Source organism: Podarcis raffonei, chromosome 4, assembly GCF_027172205.1.
Source record: "Podarcis raffonei isolate rPodRaf1 chromosome 4, rPodRaf1.pri, whole genome shotgun sequence".
NCBI lineage: Eukaryota > Metazoa > Chordata > Lepidosauria > Squamata > Lacertidae > Podarcis > Podarcis raffonei.
Window position 1 is genome coordinate 57,869,698 of NC_070605.1, and position 15,473 is coordinate 57,885,170.

The 15,473-nt window shown below is 44.6% G+C and overlaps 1 protein-coding gene across 1 annotated transcript in view; it reads right to left on the reverse strand.

Annotated features, from left to right (window-relative positions):
- Positions 1–322: 322 nt before the first annotated feature.
- HSF2BP (heat shock transcription factor 2 binding protein) overlaps positions 323–15,473 on the reverse strand; it is a 95,885-nt gene continuing 80,734 nt past the window's right edge. The window contains exon 8 of the transcript XR_008330222.1: positions 323–1,445. The gene's annotated coding sequence lies outside the window, so the exon portion shown is untranslated. The remainder of the gene's footprint in view (positions 1,446–15,473) is intronic.

Sequence of the window (15,473 nt, forward strand, 5' to 3'; positions counted from 1 at the left end):
CAGTGTTGGACAAGATGACTAAACATGCCAATTAGTAACTGTCATAATTCATCATTCCACCTGGCTGCATCAGTGGGGGACAGCAGAGCCATCTCCTCTGGTGCCATGGAGAGGCCACTTGCCTTCTTCCCTTCCTGAACTGTTTACATTCAAACTGGTCACCATGAGACTAATTATATAACTTTAAGAATTGGTGCCTAAGTTTCATTGTTTTCCCCTTTCCTCCCCATCCTTCTTCCTTTCGTGTTGTGTCTATTGGATTCATAGATTGTAAGACACTGGGTACAGCTTATTGTCTGTGGGAGTTTTTTGGTTTTTTAAAAATAGTATATACAGCACCTACCAAACTCTAGATGCTTTATAATGATGCTAATGAAAAGTGATAGTTCACTGGAGGTGGTTTCTTCTTCAATCTGGGCTTCACCTGCTTATGAAATGGAAACTTCAGTGTTGAAAACGAAAAGGCAGCCAAAATTCAGCGCACCACTAATCTTTTCCCGACCAAAATGAACAATTTCCCCTCCCTTCACAGAGGTTCGGCCACAAACTGCTTTATTTTCTGAGCAATGGAACTTTCTGAGCCTCTGCACCAGCTTCCCCACTTACTATCAGAGCATTCACTGCCAAATACAAAATACAATATATATTAGGCTGTATCTAATGTCCTCTGCTAGCACAAGGGTTCTTGCGTTAGCAGACCAGTGAGTTTCAATATTCTGCAACAGTGAAATCGAGGGCAACAGCCGTGTTAGCAAAAACTCATTACACAATAGTTTGTGCAACAAAGTTACCAGCAACCTACTTAAGCATTTTCTCATGCAAATATTAGTTCTGTTGGCACTAAACATTTCGCCAGCACAACAAGCATACCCCTAAGTGACCCGTTTTTTTCTACACAGTTTTTCATACAGTGTTGCATGGTTGTGCAGCAATACAGAAACCCAAACACAACAACCGTGATTTGATTTTAATAGCTAAACATCTTTATTTAGGTCAGGAAGAGGTAACTGATATCATTGTTTATTTCACTCTGTTCACCATCAGTTCTTGGTAGAGATAGCAAGGGAAAAAACCTTCGCCAATATTCAGCTCTCTGTGGTTACCGGCAATGAGGCTTATTATTACAAGGCTGCTTCCATACTCTTACTCCATTTCTGTGTGGTGTTTAGCATTTGTTTTTTAAAAATAAAACTACTGAATCAGTTTCAAGCCTGATGTATAGCGATGCACAAAGGAGAGTCATTCGTTGGGAGAGCCAAAGGATCTGTCTGTCTCAAGAGAGGCTAATTTGGAGCTCAAAGATAATTGATGGACCACAATGTACTGCCCTTTGGCCCTTACCGCACCAGTTTCAGCCTTTTGCAACAGGAATGGACGGGGGAGGCACTGGGCATCTGCACTGATTACAGATTTTTCAAGCTGCTGGGTGGGGAGAGAGACCAAACCTGCACAAAGGAAAAAGAAGAGGACATTAGTATGAGAAGAAAGGAAGAGATGAGAAGGCAGGAAGAAACAAGTGCATCTTGACATGAATAAAGAGGGCAGTGTTAGGTCAAAAGGCAAAAGCACAGAGATTTCATTCAAGGTAATTTACTTTTAAAACTGTTAAAATAAAAATGTAAGGTAGAAAACTTACTAAGCACCAACCAGGACTGATTCTCAAAGCACAAGCATGGAAAGAATGGTCCCTGATCCTGTATATAAGCCCAGATTTGTGAGAAAGGATTTGTTAATATCCATCTGTAATAATGTTATCTGCCCACCAAGCAGAAAAAGAAGAAGAAATAGACTGAGTTTTCAACTAGTATAATTAGAGTGCAATCCTGTACAGGAGTTTTGCTAGCGAAGGATGTCATCATCTTCATCATCATCATCATACCCCGCCCATCTGACTGGGTTGCCCCAGTCACTCTGGGCAGCTTCCAGCATAAACAGAAACATAATAAAACACCAGTCATTCAAAACTTCCCTTTACAGGTCTGCCTTCAGATGTATTCTAAAGGTTGTATAGTTACAGGTAGGGAATGATGAAATATTTTCACACAAATGCTTACAGGTTTGAATTCATCTTACCAAAGAGAGAAATGCAGAGTTTAGGTACCATCACGCTAATTTAGAAATCCTCAAACCCTCAAAAATGCTCAAGATATGAGTCACTGCTCTACAAATTGCTGATTGACAATGAGCTGGATTTTTGTTTGGTAAGTAGGTGGTCCCCTGTAGATGCTTTGAAGAAGGAGATTACACATTGGAAAAGACATTACTAAAGACATGCATTGTCAGCAACACTCTGCTAGCAACGAAAGAGAACTTCAAAGAGGAGGCTTGTGCCAGGATGATGCAAAGCGTTAAGAATTCATGACATCAGTGCTGGAATGGAGTAGAGGTTTCACACTAAATTCCTGTACATATTTGCTTGTGGCTACTTCCAAGTAGATGTACTTGGCCTTGTGGCCTTCATCAATTCCCTAGAATCTAGGGCCTAGATCAAGCTCAACTGGACATCAATAACACCTACTCAAACCACTTATATTTTGCCGGTAATGTGCTAAACTACAGATAGCAACAACACTTGAAAAGTAAAGTGTTGAAAAAACTAAAAGATGTCAGTAGCTGGCATGAAATTTAAAACGTATGTGGTCATTTCCATATAAGTCATTGAAAAGCGTGCCAATTACCACGATCAATAATTTGAAACTGGAAGTGACAGAAAAGCTATATTCACAAGCATATAATTGCTGGGTGCACTTCTAAATTTCCATGTAATTTTTTGTAAAGGGCAGGTGAATGTGGCTGGGGAAGTAAGATATCGCTGTGCCTCAAGCCTGATCATGCCACAGCCAACTAAAACCCTAAAACTTCCTCCTAAGAAAAACTCTGGCATTGTCTTATGACTAGTGATCTCATAGTTCAGGAAGGGCTGCCCCCATTTGCTGGCTGGCACAGAGTCTATGCTTTGCTGATAGCCCATATGCCTGCCTTTGTTCTCTGCTAATGGCCCATCTTTTGGAAGATCTGAGTCCAGTTATTAAGAGACCGACTTCCAGTTTAGTTCTCCAAGCATTGGTTAAATTCTAACACTTACAAAATCCAGGAATTATGGGTGTCTGGAACTCATTACCCCTGGCACCCACCAACTCAAAACAATATCATTACTATATTAACATGACATATCCACAACTAAGCTGGAAAAAAAGTGTGAGATGAAGTTGATAAGGCTGCACTTCTGTTCACACTCACTTGGGCGTAAGACCTACTGAACTCAATGGGACTTACTTCTGAGAAGACACAAATAGGATTGTGCTGTAAGAAATGTAGACTGTAATAGGAGTATGTGAGCTTTCAAGTTTACAGAACACCTTTGAGACGGACACAGAACCCCCTAGTCTGTTAGGCATGACGTCAGTCACAGCAACAAACCAGTGTGATTTTCCATGAGTTAAATGTGACGACTGAAGCTGCCCTGTGATGTGTTTTGGTCTCTGTGGTCATTTAGCAGGCAATTAGGGCCTGATTCAACTCTTAGATGTTAGTAACAAGATCTCCGCTAATCTTGGTATTGGTTAGACAGTTCTTAAAGCCCTTGTGGTGGTGGTCTTGCTGATGTAGTTCACATACAGTCTACAGGGAGACTGCTATGCTTATCTTACATATTTAGCATTTGTACAAACCATGAGAATACTGAGCAAGGTGTAAAATTGGTAAGCTCTTCCTATTCCCTTGTATCTACATATCCCACCAAATTTAAGCAACATTTAATTAATTTATATGAGTGCATCATGTACTAATAAAATTACTGCCAATGTTGGGTTTTTCCATATTAATTAGGCTTTTCTGGCATTATGTATAAGACATTAAAAAGATGGTACTGTTGTATACTGAGTGCTAAATCGCCTACTGAAATATTCCCCTGACATAGCCCTCTTGCTCATAAGATATATTTTTAAAAAACAAAGAAACCCTGAAATATTTTTTTTGATAACTTACAGTTGTACGATGCCGCATCCTGCAGGGAAAACTAGATTTATCCACATATCATCGGAGGGAGGAACACAAAGCCTTAAGAACTGAGTAACTGAATTACTAAAGCCGATTTCCTTTCATGGGGCTTGATAAATCAGGTGTATTGCTTCCACTGTGGGAATGCATAAGGGTGGGCTCAGTCGTGTGTAGAACACTGAACAGCAGGGAGGTTGCCAAAAGAACTGTTGCAACACACATTGCTGGCTTTCCCTGGTGATACGTATTCCATTCATTTCTCATCTTTTTCTGCTTTCCTATAATTGTTATCCTCTCTGATGCATCATAAACTGCCCTCTCTTACGTCAGATGCACTGTTGTAATCCCCGCCCGCCCCTGCCCTTCTCTGTCAGGAAAACTCTAATCCTCCTCTTACTGGAGGATACTGGAGCTACATCACTGACATTTTCAATTGCACTCACCAGAAAAATCAAAAAGCAGGAAGAGGGAGAAAATAAAGAGTGGGGTTATATAAAATCAGCCAAGGTAACAGTTACAGTCGCCAGGGTAGAAAATTGTGATTTAAAAAAACAACAACATAAAACAAGACATACGATCACTGCTTACTTAAAGGTCAAATGTATTTTGCACACTCCATTCACAAATTCCTTGAGGATTAACTATATCTGCAGAACACGAGGAGCTCAGCAGAATTTCTGAATGCCATTTAATCATACCTCAATATGGTATTGCCAACAGGCGGCCTGTGGGTGTAGGAAGAGGATGCAGCCCTTTAAACAGCATGTGTCTGCAATGATGTTTACACAACAATTCTGCAGGGCCCAGATTGCCCCGTACACAGCCAGATCCCCTAACAGCACAACCCTTTACACCAGAGGTAGCCAATGTGGTCCCTCCAGATGTTGCTGGACTACAACTCCCAGTGGCGTAGTGTGGGGGGTGCAGGGGGGCCGGCTGCACTGGGCGCAACATCTGGGGGGGTGCTCGCACTCGCAGCTCTCTGCCCCTACCTGGCTCACTCACTCTCTCTCACTTAGGGAGCGCAAATTACTTGCCTTGCCCCGGGTGCTGACAACCCACGCTACACCACTGACAACTCCCACCACCCCGACCAGAGCCCAATGTGGCACCCCTTTTATAGAAGAGCCTTCCCAGGAAAGCTTGCCTGGTGCCAGGAGTTCACTCAAGCCTTTAAAATAACTAACCTGAGCCTCTCAGGATTGTTCTTTTTTAATCTGTGTTTTTAATATGGAGGAGTGTCAGGTTCCATTCTGTTGGATTTGTGTAGCTCCCCACTCCTTTTTTAATGGTTTCACATTTTACTTTGCAGTCTCTGTTTACCTGCGGTTCTGGGGAAGCAGTGTTTGCTGCTCAGCGCAGCCGCCGCCCAGTCCAGGGACCATTTTTCCTTCATGCGCAGCTGTGGGTGGGACCCTCAGCGCCTCCTCCTCCTCCAGCCACAGTAGCCTTGGCAGCAAAGGCCCCTTTGAATGGGCTAATCCATTGGGGGCAGGGTTGCGGTGCTACAAATTGAAGGCCACATCTGGGGGTCCTTGCTCTTAGGGGTTCATCGTGGGATTAACCACCCACCCAGTCTGTATGTTTCCTGCCCAAAGGCAAGCGGGCAGGGCAGTGTGAGGACTTGGTATATTCAGTCACCATATTCAGGGCCAGGGAAGAATTTCTCCTGCAAACAAGCTGGCTGGTCTGCAGGCTTTTCCCCATCTCATAGCATTGGGTTGGATATTTATGTGATCAGGTACCCTGTTAAAGTGGTCCAGGAATGTGTGTCTTTGTCCAAAAATCCACACACAGGTCAATGGGGTCAATAGCACCTTTCCCAACGGTGGCCGTGGTGGGATCGTACCACCTGGTGCATGTTAGGGGGTGGATCCCCTCCCCCAGTCAGGGTCAACCCAACCCTACTTATCAACCAGCAGATGAGTTGCTTAATACCAGATACATCCCTAATACCTTGGGCAAAACCTACTTACATCTGTAATCAATCAAAGTTGTGGCCTATTTCAACCCAATACCAATGTCCTGTGTCTATTTCTATGCTTGGGCTCTCACCACAGCAGCTGCAGGCACCATGTGCCTGGGAACAAAATTGCATTGTATTTTTTACTTATCTACTGTAAGCCATCCAGAGAACATTTATGTTACTGGGTGGCATGCAAAAGTTATAAATAAATCCATAAAGTGTTTTACCTGCTTTGAGCCCACAGGACAGAACTGCCACAAATCCAAATGCATGAAATACGGCTTTCAGGATATTCTGGCGGCTTCCATGCTTCAAGTGGCTTCCGTCTTGGCCTCTCTGCGGAATCCTCAAGCCTCTGCAGCTGCTGTGCCATTCATTAGGGGATGGAGCTGAGATAATTGCTGCACTCCTGCACCAGAAATAATGCCAGCCTGTTCACTTCAAAACCCACTTTTCCATTTCAAGTAGCAAGGCCAGTTTGCCTCTCCTTCACAGCTTTCGGATATTTTGCACACACAGCCGGTGCTTAGCCACCGCATTTGAACAAGGAGCAGGATTTGTTCTGAAATTCTTAAGATGAAAATGCTTATCATTTACATTATTTTTTTAAAAAAATACCAGGGCATCGTTAGCCGCAGATTACCTTTAATATTAGCGCAATCTCCTTTGACTAGCTGGGTTGGAGCACGGGAAATCTAGGTTGAGATCCCTCCTCATCTGTCAGCTTCAGCAGATAACCTTTATGTAGGTTATTAGATTCTAACTATGCCTTATATTAGGGGGATGCGGGTGGCACTGTGGGTTAAACCACAGAGCCTAGGACTTGCCGATCAGAAGGTTGGTGGTTCGAATCCCCGCGACTGTGTGAGCTCCCATTGCTCGGTCCCTGCTCCTGCCAACCTAGCAGTTTGAAAGCACGTCAAAGTGCAAGTAGATAAATAGGTACCGCTCCGGTGGGAAGGTAAACGGCGTTTCTGTGCACTGCTCTGGTTCGCCAGAAGTGGCTTAGTCATGCTAGCCACATGACCCGGAAGCTGTACGCCGGCTCCCTCGGCCAATAAAGCGAGATGAGTGCCGCAACCCCAGAGTCAGCCACGACTGGACCTACTGGTCCTATGCCTTATATTAATGACATGATTAGCACTCAGATCATGTGATTTTTTAAATATAATACCAGGGGCGGGGTGGGGGCTAATAGTGACCAATGCCACAGCATGAAGGGAGAACAACTTTAAGCAATGCTGTCTTGCAACCTCTCTCCAACCACTTTCGTGGTAAGAACCCACCCCTGGTGTATCAATTAGCATTAGGGAAAAAACTCCTATTGCTGCATGGGGCATGATTTTTACCAAGGTTGGGGAAGGCAAATGAAGGCTTGAGCATCCCCTCTTCACATACTGTGGTTCTGATGAAAATCCCCCCACTCTGCCCTGAGCTTTTTATTTTAAAAATCTGTGTCATGATTACTAACCATGCTAACATAACATGTAGTTAAGGCCTTGCCCGCAGCCTGACTATTTCACAGAAATGAAACTTTGCAAAGCACTTTCTATGCTACAAAATGATTAAAATAATGACTACTGCTCAGGGGTGCCAACTTGACCCCGCCACTGTGGGTGCCCGAAATCTGTGGGTGCCCAGCCCCTTTATGGGGAATTTTGTGGGTGCTTGGGCACCCAGGGCCCCAGGGAGTTGGCACCTATGCTACTGCTGCTGTATATAGTTTGGAAGTGCTTGTTCTGTAAGCCCCTGTATGCAGTGGCAGACCTTGGGGGGGGTCCTCAAATTTCTCTGGCACCCTGTGCAGCTCCAAAATTTGGTTCCCCCCATCTCTCACCTTCTGTTCTACATCATAGTTGCAGAGCTCCTGAGACTCTGTGCCCAGTGTGACTGAGCCGGTGGCGCTCCCCTAAATCCACCTCTGCTTTATCCAATGCACATGGCTTCCATTTGTGGTCTATATTGCTTAGGCTGATGAATGAGGATCATTTAATAACTGATCATCACAGGATATTTCACTTGAAATGCACAGACCCTGTATTTTATGACCATCAATTGCGGAGGTGACTTTTTCTCTAGGATTCTGTAGATGTTCGCTCAATGAGCACTGATAGCCAGAAGATGTAGTTCAGATAAGCATTGGTTGCTTTTGATGACTGGTGGCTACTAGCTACTGCCCAGGAGAACAGGTTCAGCAGCAGTAGCCAGCAAAGGAGACAGAAGTTGGATTTTTATTTTGTCTTTTTTACAGCTGGCTGGGGTATACTGATAGTATGCTGTTTACTTTTGGGTGAACGTGTGTTGCTTTTAAAGACTAGGCTTGTCTCCCTGGGTGTGTCTGCCCTCTCTCAATGTGTAGTCATCAACAGATAATACAAAACAGTATTCTAATAGCATTAGTGAAGATGTACATGGTATCTTAAAAGACTCAACCTCTATGATACACAGTATTGTAAAATTAAACCTATCAAACAGCAGGTACAGCTTTTCAAAACACCTGCTCTTGTATAAACCTTTGGCCAAAATAGGACATTTTGATCCTGCATACACCCTCTGAGATCTTGTGATGTGTATCATCAGAGGTTTCCTATATAGGTGAGCAAGTGGTCCTGGGACACCCATCATCTCTGCATCTTCATTGTTAGCCTCAGATAAATATGTGGCACCTGTAAAACTGTTCAGCAGCATCTTGATTCCCAGGCTTTGAAGAAGTACATTTAGAGCGCCTGGGTTTCCCTAGCAGTAGTTGTGGTGAGAGTGGCAGGCTGGACTGCTCACCCACTGGGTAAGATTTTCTGCTCAGTGAACACCGCTAAGCTTCAACTTAATTGATTTCAGGCAAAAACAAAACGTATTTGCACATGAAGATCTTTAAGGAAAGGAGGGAGGACCCGCAATGCTACAACAGTTGTCTTTTCCTCCATTCTCTCACCAGCCCAGGAGACTCTGCTGAAAGGGGGGGGGAGCCTTAAATTGGCTAAGCATGACGCTATAGCAAATTTCCCCCTTGCCACCTCAGCAGAAGGCCACAGCGTTACAATTTAAGCTGTTAGGAAAACCTGACAAAAGGCAGCACTTGACTTACTGGGGAAGCAGAAGGGGAACATCTCCCCATTTCTTTGTGTTGGCCGCTAAGCTGCTGTTTTAAACAGGCTTCAAAAGGAGGGGTGTGATGGGGGTGAGAGGATTTCATGAAGGGCTCCCTAACTCTTTGCCTATAATTTGAGCATGAAGAGGCAGGAAAGAAGCACATCGCTCGCTTTTTGCTCTCCCGCTTTGTTCATACAGTAGGGCAAAGAGAGGGTGGTGGGGGAAGTCACATTTTGCCTGAATTTGATACCAAGTCCGCTGAAGCCTAGGAGAAGCTAATTCAATCCTTCATTGCTGATGACTGTGTCCACCCCCACCCCCAATTTGTCTCAGAAACTCCATACTGCAAGAGTCCATTTTAAAAAATGGTGTTTTTTTGAGAAGTTGAAATAAATAATAATAATTGTGGGGTACTGCTTTACTGTCCATGTATCAGCTATAGGCCAATAATATACAATTTGAATTATTTCGACCATCTATTCCTAGCTGACCTCATTTTATTATAGCATTGCTTGATCTCACAAGACTTGTTGAAGGCCCTTAAGTATAGATACCGGCAGCAACTGTTTAAGGCGTGTCCAATACGCGTGCGATTGAGCATGTGTGCAACCCTGCCAAACCCAGAAGTGACCTGAAAACATCTTTAAAAGGGTCAGGGCACAGTGGGGCGGTGTGTTAGCAGGCTTTTTCAATAGTGTTTCAAATATACGTGATTTCACGTAAACGTGTGGTGCCTTGGAACGTAACCCCCGCATAAGTTGCAAGTTGCCTGTAGAAGCAACAAAACCAAGCAACGGGCTGTTTTAGAAGCTGGTAACCAGGGTTATGTCTATACCAGTTCATTATTATTACACGTAAGAGCATCATTTCCTCCCCCATTTATATACAGAACTGCCCTTGCCTACTATCCTGTCTCCCCTATTCTTTCCCTATTCAGTGTGAATTAAAAGTATGAGCTCTTTGGGAGTCTGGGTATATCTCTGTCCTGAGCCCCTGGGAGAGAGAAGGCTACAAATCTGAATGAACAACTTTGGCATTCCATCTTTCAAACCTGTGTGCAGAATCTGATTTTCAACACAGCTGCATAGTTAACAACACCCACTGACAGAGGTCTCTTTCCCACACATCTCCCCCCTATTTAATTTAATATACTCTCCTCTTTCCCAAACAGCCCCTTTCCAGTTAGAAATAAAGTGCATGTGCGGCCATTTATGGAAGAAGGAAGTGTACGTTCAACGTAGGCATGGTACAGCAACAAGCTGTTCAGGCTCAGTATGACGAGAACTTCCTAGATCGGTAATCAGCTGTGCCCCTGCATGCTGAACTAGCTACTAGCAACTCTAAAGCACTGCTGGAAACGAGAGCAATATCAGACCTTGTCGTCATGCTGCAGCAAGGTCAATCGGGGACACATAAGATCATAGCTGAAGGTGGGGAAACATAGCTGTTCACAGATTGTTCCCTTACAACCTGTCAAGTACTCCAGGGATTGAAAGGGGAACCTCGTGGTCTGTGGCTAATACAGAAACAGCACATGCTCAGAGCCACCTTCACTCACAGAAAGGAACTGGTGTGTGCGCAACACTGGTCCCTCTGACGGGACGGCAGAATGAAGTCTCTGAATTACTTAGGGATGGTGGGCCATCTTTTCCAGGCCAAGGGCACGCCATTTCCTTCAAACTTCCTGGGGCCACCCAACAGCGGTGGGCAGGGCCCTAGTGAATGGAGAAACAAATGTCAATTGACTCACACACCCCTCTCTACCTTCTGTCCAGGGAAGCAAGAAGCAGGATCAGAGTTCAATGACACATTCTAGTCAAGTGAAAGCACTCAAGGAGGGCACAAGGCAGGGCTAGTGAAGGACATGGGCAAAGCCAAGGGGGGCAGGGGGGCAGCTGCCCCACAAAATCAGTAAAAATCAATACAAAACTGAGGTTCTGCCCCCCCAACATCCTGGCTACTCCCATATTGAGAGATGTGACGTAGGGAGAAGGGGTGTGGCCTGGGAAGAGTCCCGAGGCCCAGAGAGAGGTGGCTGCAGGGTCACATTCAGTCCCTGTGCCTGAACTTCTTGATCAACACTTCTGCTGCTGTGGCAGCTGAGGCTCTAGCATATGCCCCATATCCAGCCAGGCTTCAGAAGCCCTCCAGAGTAAATAAACCATACCCCAGGACTTGTTTCCATTTGGGATCCAGCAGGCCACAAGTTCGGGTTTGGCCACCAATGACACACGTGGCCACGGAAATATTCTCCTCCCTGTGTCCTCATAGTTATAAGTGTTTTATAATGTAGCACTCTATATCATTTTAAGCATTCTCCAAAGAAATTAGCAACAGGAAACTTATCAAAAAGAGGATGAACATATGCAATCATTCCTGATAAGCAGCAGAGGTGGATTTCAGGCAGCGCAACTGGTTCTGCTACACTGGGAGCTGAGCTGAGGGGGCTCTGCAGAGTGTTGCAACTCGGATGTAGTGAATTGAGCAGAACAGAGGGTGAGAAGTGGGGAGCAAGTCGAATTTTGGCCATGCACAGGGCACCACTAAAATCTGAAAGATCAAAGTCTGCCCCTGTAAACAGTGGTTCACACCCAAGAACATAATAAATGCCCTGCTATGTGAATCAGAGCAAAAAGCCCATCTAGTCCAGCATCCTATTTTTTTTTCTGTGACCAGTCAGATGCCTATGGGAAGCCCACAAGCAAGTTCTTATTCCCTTCACCTCCCATGCCTTTCAAAACTTTCCTGTCCAGGCACCACGTCATCCAGCACAGTGTTAGTGCATACATTCATAGAAAAGGTGACGCTGTCCCAATGCACGGCTTGCTCATCTAACCATGCTCTTAAGGCCCCCAAGTTCCACACTAGCTTCCCTAAACAAGACCTGTTGCTTCAAAGCCTTCCTCTGTGTGGCAACTAACTTCCTTTCTTTCCTAGGACCTTGCCGTCCTGGTGTTGATTTCTGTTATGATGCCAAATGAACAGCAGTCCAGTGAACTGAATGAACCGAAAAAGTATTCAGAGAACACACATGATACTGGTAAGTATCCCTATGGGAAAAAGTTGCAGCATTTCAGAATAGAGAAAAGGGCAAGGTGTCAGGGCCCAGACAGGGTCCTAGAGTCCTCCTGCATCTTTCCCAAAGCCTACTTAGTGCTTGTCCAGCTTTAGGAAGGAGTTGGGAGGGCATTGTTGTTGCTATATGTTAAATTAGTATGCCACCCTTCACCTGTAGATCTCAGTGTGGCTCTAGGACCCTGCCAGAGCCCTTACATCTCCTTCCCAAAGCCTAGCACAATGTAAAGGCTGATGGGGGGGCACCATAGCTCAGGGCACCATAGTACCAAAGTCCACTCCTACAGGTGATGAATCTTCCCCCTTTCCCATGCCTTCCCTTCCCTCAGTCTAGTCCTCCAGCCACATTTCCTTGTTCCCTACTAGCATCTGGAAAGCAAAGATGTGACCAAAGTAACACACTGCAGGGAGTGTTCAGCATCCTTTTCCCATTCACTCTTTTTACACGGGGAGAGTTGCAGTGATAGGTTCCTGGAATCTGGGATTCTATACATAGGCACCACTGGAGGGGAGAAATTTATTTTGCCCATTTTGTGTCTCACCCCACACACATACAGTGCAGAAACATTTTTTTTCTGGTGTCCCACACTCCTCAAATGGCACTGAGGAAAAAGCCCAATTTAATGCTCCCTCAATGTGATTAGAATTTCCCCCATATCAAATGTCATTAGTTCCTGGTTTCAGGCCTGGTTTCATGACAGCAACAGATGCCCTCTCCACATCTCTAGAAAACATATGAGAAAATATCAGCCAAAGGGGGGGGGGAGGTTCCTTCCACAAAATCCTCAAGGTAGTTTCCATACAGCACATGTGACTCAACAAGCTGGGGAAATGATTGTCCTTAGCTCGCCTTGAAGGCATTACTTTCTATTTGGCCTCAGCCCCTGTTTTCCAAGCTGAACATCTTTTCTAGCAGGAAATACTTGGGGGAGAATTGGCAAGCGTGAAAAGGCTAGGTCTACGTCAGCAATGAAATAGGGGGAAAGGCAGGTGAGGAAGAGACAGAAACTACAGCTCCATAGATGCTCAAAGACAAAGATGAATTCTATCTGGGGGCTGCCATGACTGTTTATTCTGCATAGTGGCCATTTCTACCATTGTACAATATCCAAAGCTATGACAGCACACAGAGGTATCATCAGACTAAGTACTCAAATAGGGGGGTTGTGGATCATGGGCAAATAAGCAGAAGGGAATGAGAAGGAGTGATGAGAACAACTTCAGTAGATCAAACATTTGGGAGCAGATTGGTTAACAGAGAACTCAAGTAGTGCTAATTTAGGTTGTGTCAGCCTTTGCTTGAACCCATGTCCACAGTCCTAATAAACATTAATCTTAGAGTCTGGTAGTTCTGTGTTGCTACACATGGAGGATTTTCACTGCACATTTAGCATAACTCTGAGCCAATTCACGCAAACATTTCAAACATGCCCTGGTGATTTCTTCATGAAGTCACCACAAGTTGACCTTTTCAGTGATAACTTGCCATTAACTAGTCTTGTGAAAGTGCAAACAAGCCCTTCTTGGGGGGGAAATCTGAAGGAGGTCTGCTGTAAAGGGGCCAAGTGGCTCTCTGGGAATGATTATGATAGAGAAGAACAATGTGGGTTGATGTGTTGCTAAGACAGCCTTTGCCAAACTGGTGCTGTCCAGCTGCTTTGAACAACAACTCCCATCAGCCCCAGGGCATGCAGGGAGGGAGAGGCAGAATGTGCTGGCTGGGGTCCAAAGCAGTTGTTGGACTACAACTCCCATCAACTCCAGCCAGCAGCTGCGCTAACAGTATGCATTTGGACAATCCTGCTAATTAAATGGCAAAGCACTGGTGGTAGCTCTTGGAACTTAGAGGAACTTTTGCCATGCTGACCTATGAGCAAGCAAGCCCATCTTCCCCACCTTCAAAAACCATTACCGGTATATCATTGGTTGGATAAGCAAATGATTGTGGCTTCAAAGGAGATCTCCACAAAGCAGCTGAAGATCCTTAATGAAGGCACTTCCCACCCACCTGCCATCTCAGTGACACTGTGAAAGATTTACTTTGACATTCCGGAGATCACAATATTATGCCAAATTATTCATAAACTTACAGCTATTAAGGAAACACAAACTCAAATGCTCTGCTTAAAGAATCAATCAAGAATACAATTTGCATGGGAAAGTGCTAGTGGGTGGCTCTAATTACAAATCCCCCAAGAAAAATTAAACCACACTTTGCTCAGTAGGGCTCTATTCATCACCCAAATGTCAGCTTCCTTAACAGAAAACAGTAAAGCAACAGGTTGGGTTTTCCTTGAAAACTGAGGACATAGTCCCACAGCTGAGATCCTATGGCTGAAGTACTATAGGATTTTGTTTTGCTTACATTTCTATATTCACAGTCCTTGTTCACCTCATGGGGAAAACAGGAGATGCAATGCAGCGATTAGGGCAGAAAATCCAAGATCACGACTTCTGCTTTCTGATTTGGAATGTGGCCCAAAGCCAGTTGCTTAATATCTCCCACCTTCAGGTTTACGCAGGAGAATAAAAGCTACCTTGCTAAGGTGTTGCAAGGCTTAAACAATTATTGTTTGTACACAGCTTTGATTCAAACGTGCTATATGATCCAAATGCCAGCCACCTACCATGCACAAACATTTTACGCACATTCTGAAAGCTTCAGCCAAACCAGTGAAATCAAGCTGTATCTCATCCAAATGTCAAATGATTCCAAAGACTTATGCAACAATGACTCAAACATACATTTGATTTTTAAAAGTAAGAAATAAATGGACTTTTATGAGATACGCAAAGTACAGATTGCTAAGTGCAGAACAAGATATTCGAAGGTGAACACACTGTGCTCAGAGAATAATGAAGTACATCCCTCTGCCCAATTCTCATGTAGGCTCGGGACTGCTTGGCTGGAAGTGGTAATTTCCTCTCTTTCCTAGAAAGCTTCCATGACTCCACTGGCTTTGCTAGCCTTATGCTGGGCAGAAAAACCAGTATCAAGTCCTGCTGTGGCATAAAACTGCTAGCTCTGGAATGATCAGTCCTATCTAGAGCCCAAAGCATAAGTACTGACTCAGGCTGAAGCTACATATGTCTGGCATGCCATTGTATGCCACTTCCCCCTCACAATTCCATAAACATAGAATTGTAGAGTTGGAAGGAATCCCAGTGGTCGTCTAGTCCACCCCCTGCAATGCAGAAATCTCAACTAAAGCATCCATGACAGATGGCCATCCAGCCTCTGCTTAAAAACCTCCAAGGAAGGGGAACCCACCACCTCCTGAGGGAGACCGTTCCAAAGAGATTTGAGTTTCATATCCTCTACCCTGCAAGGGGGAAATGGAGT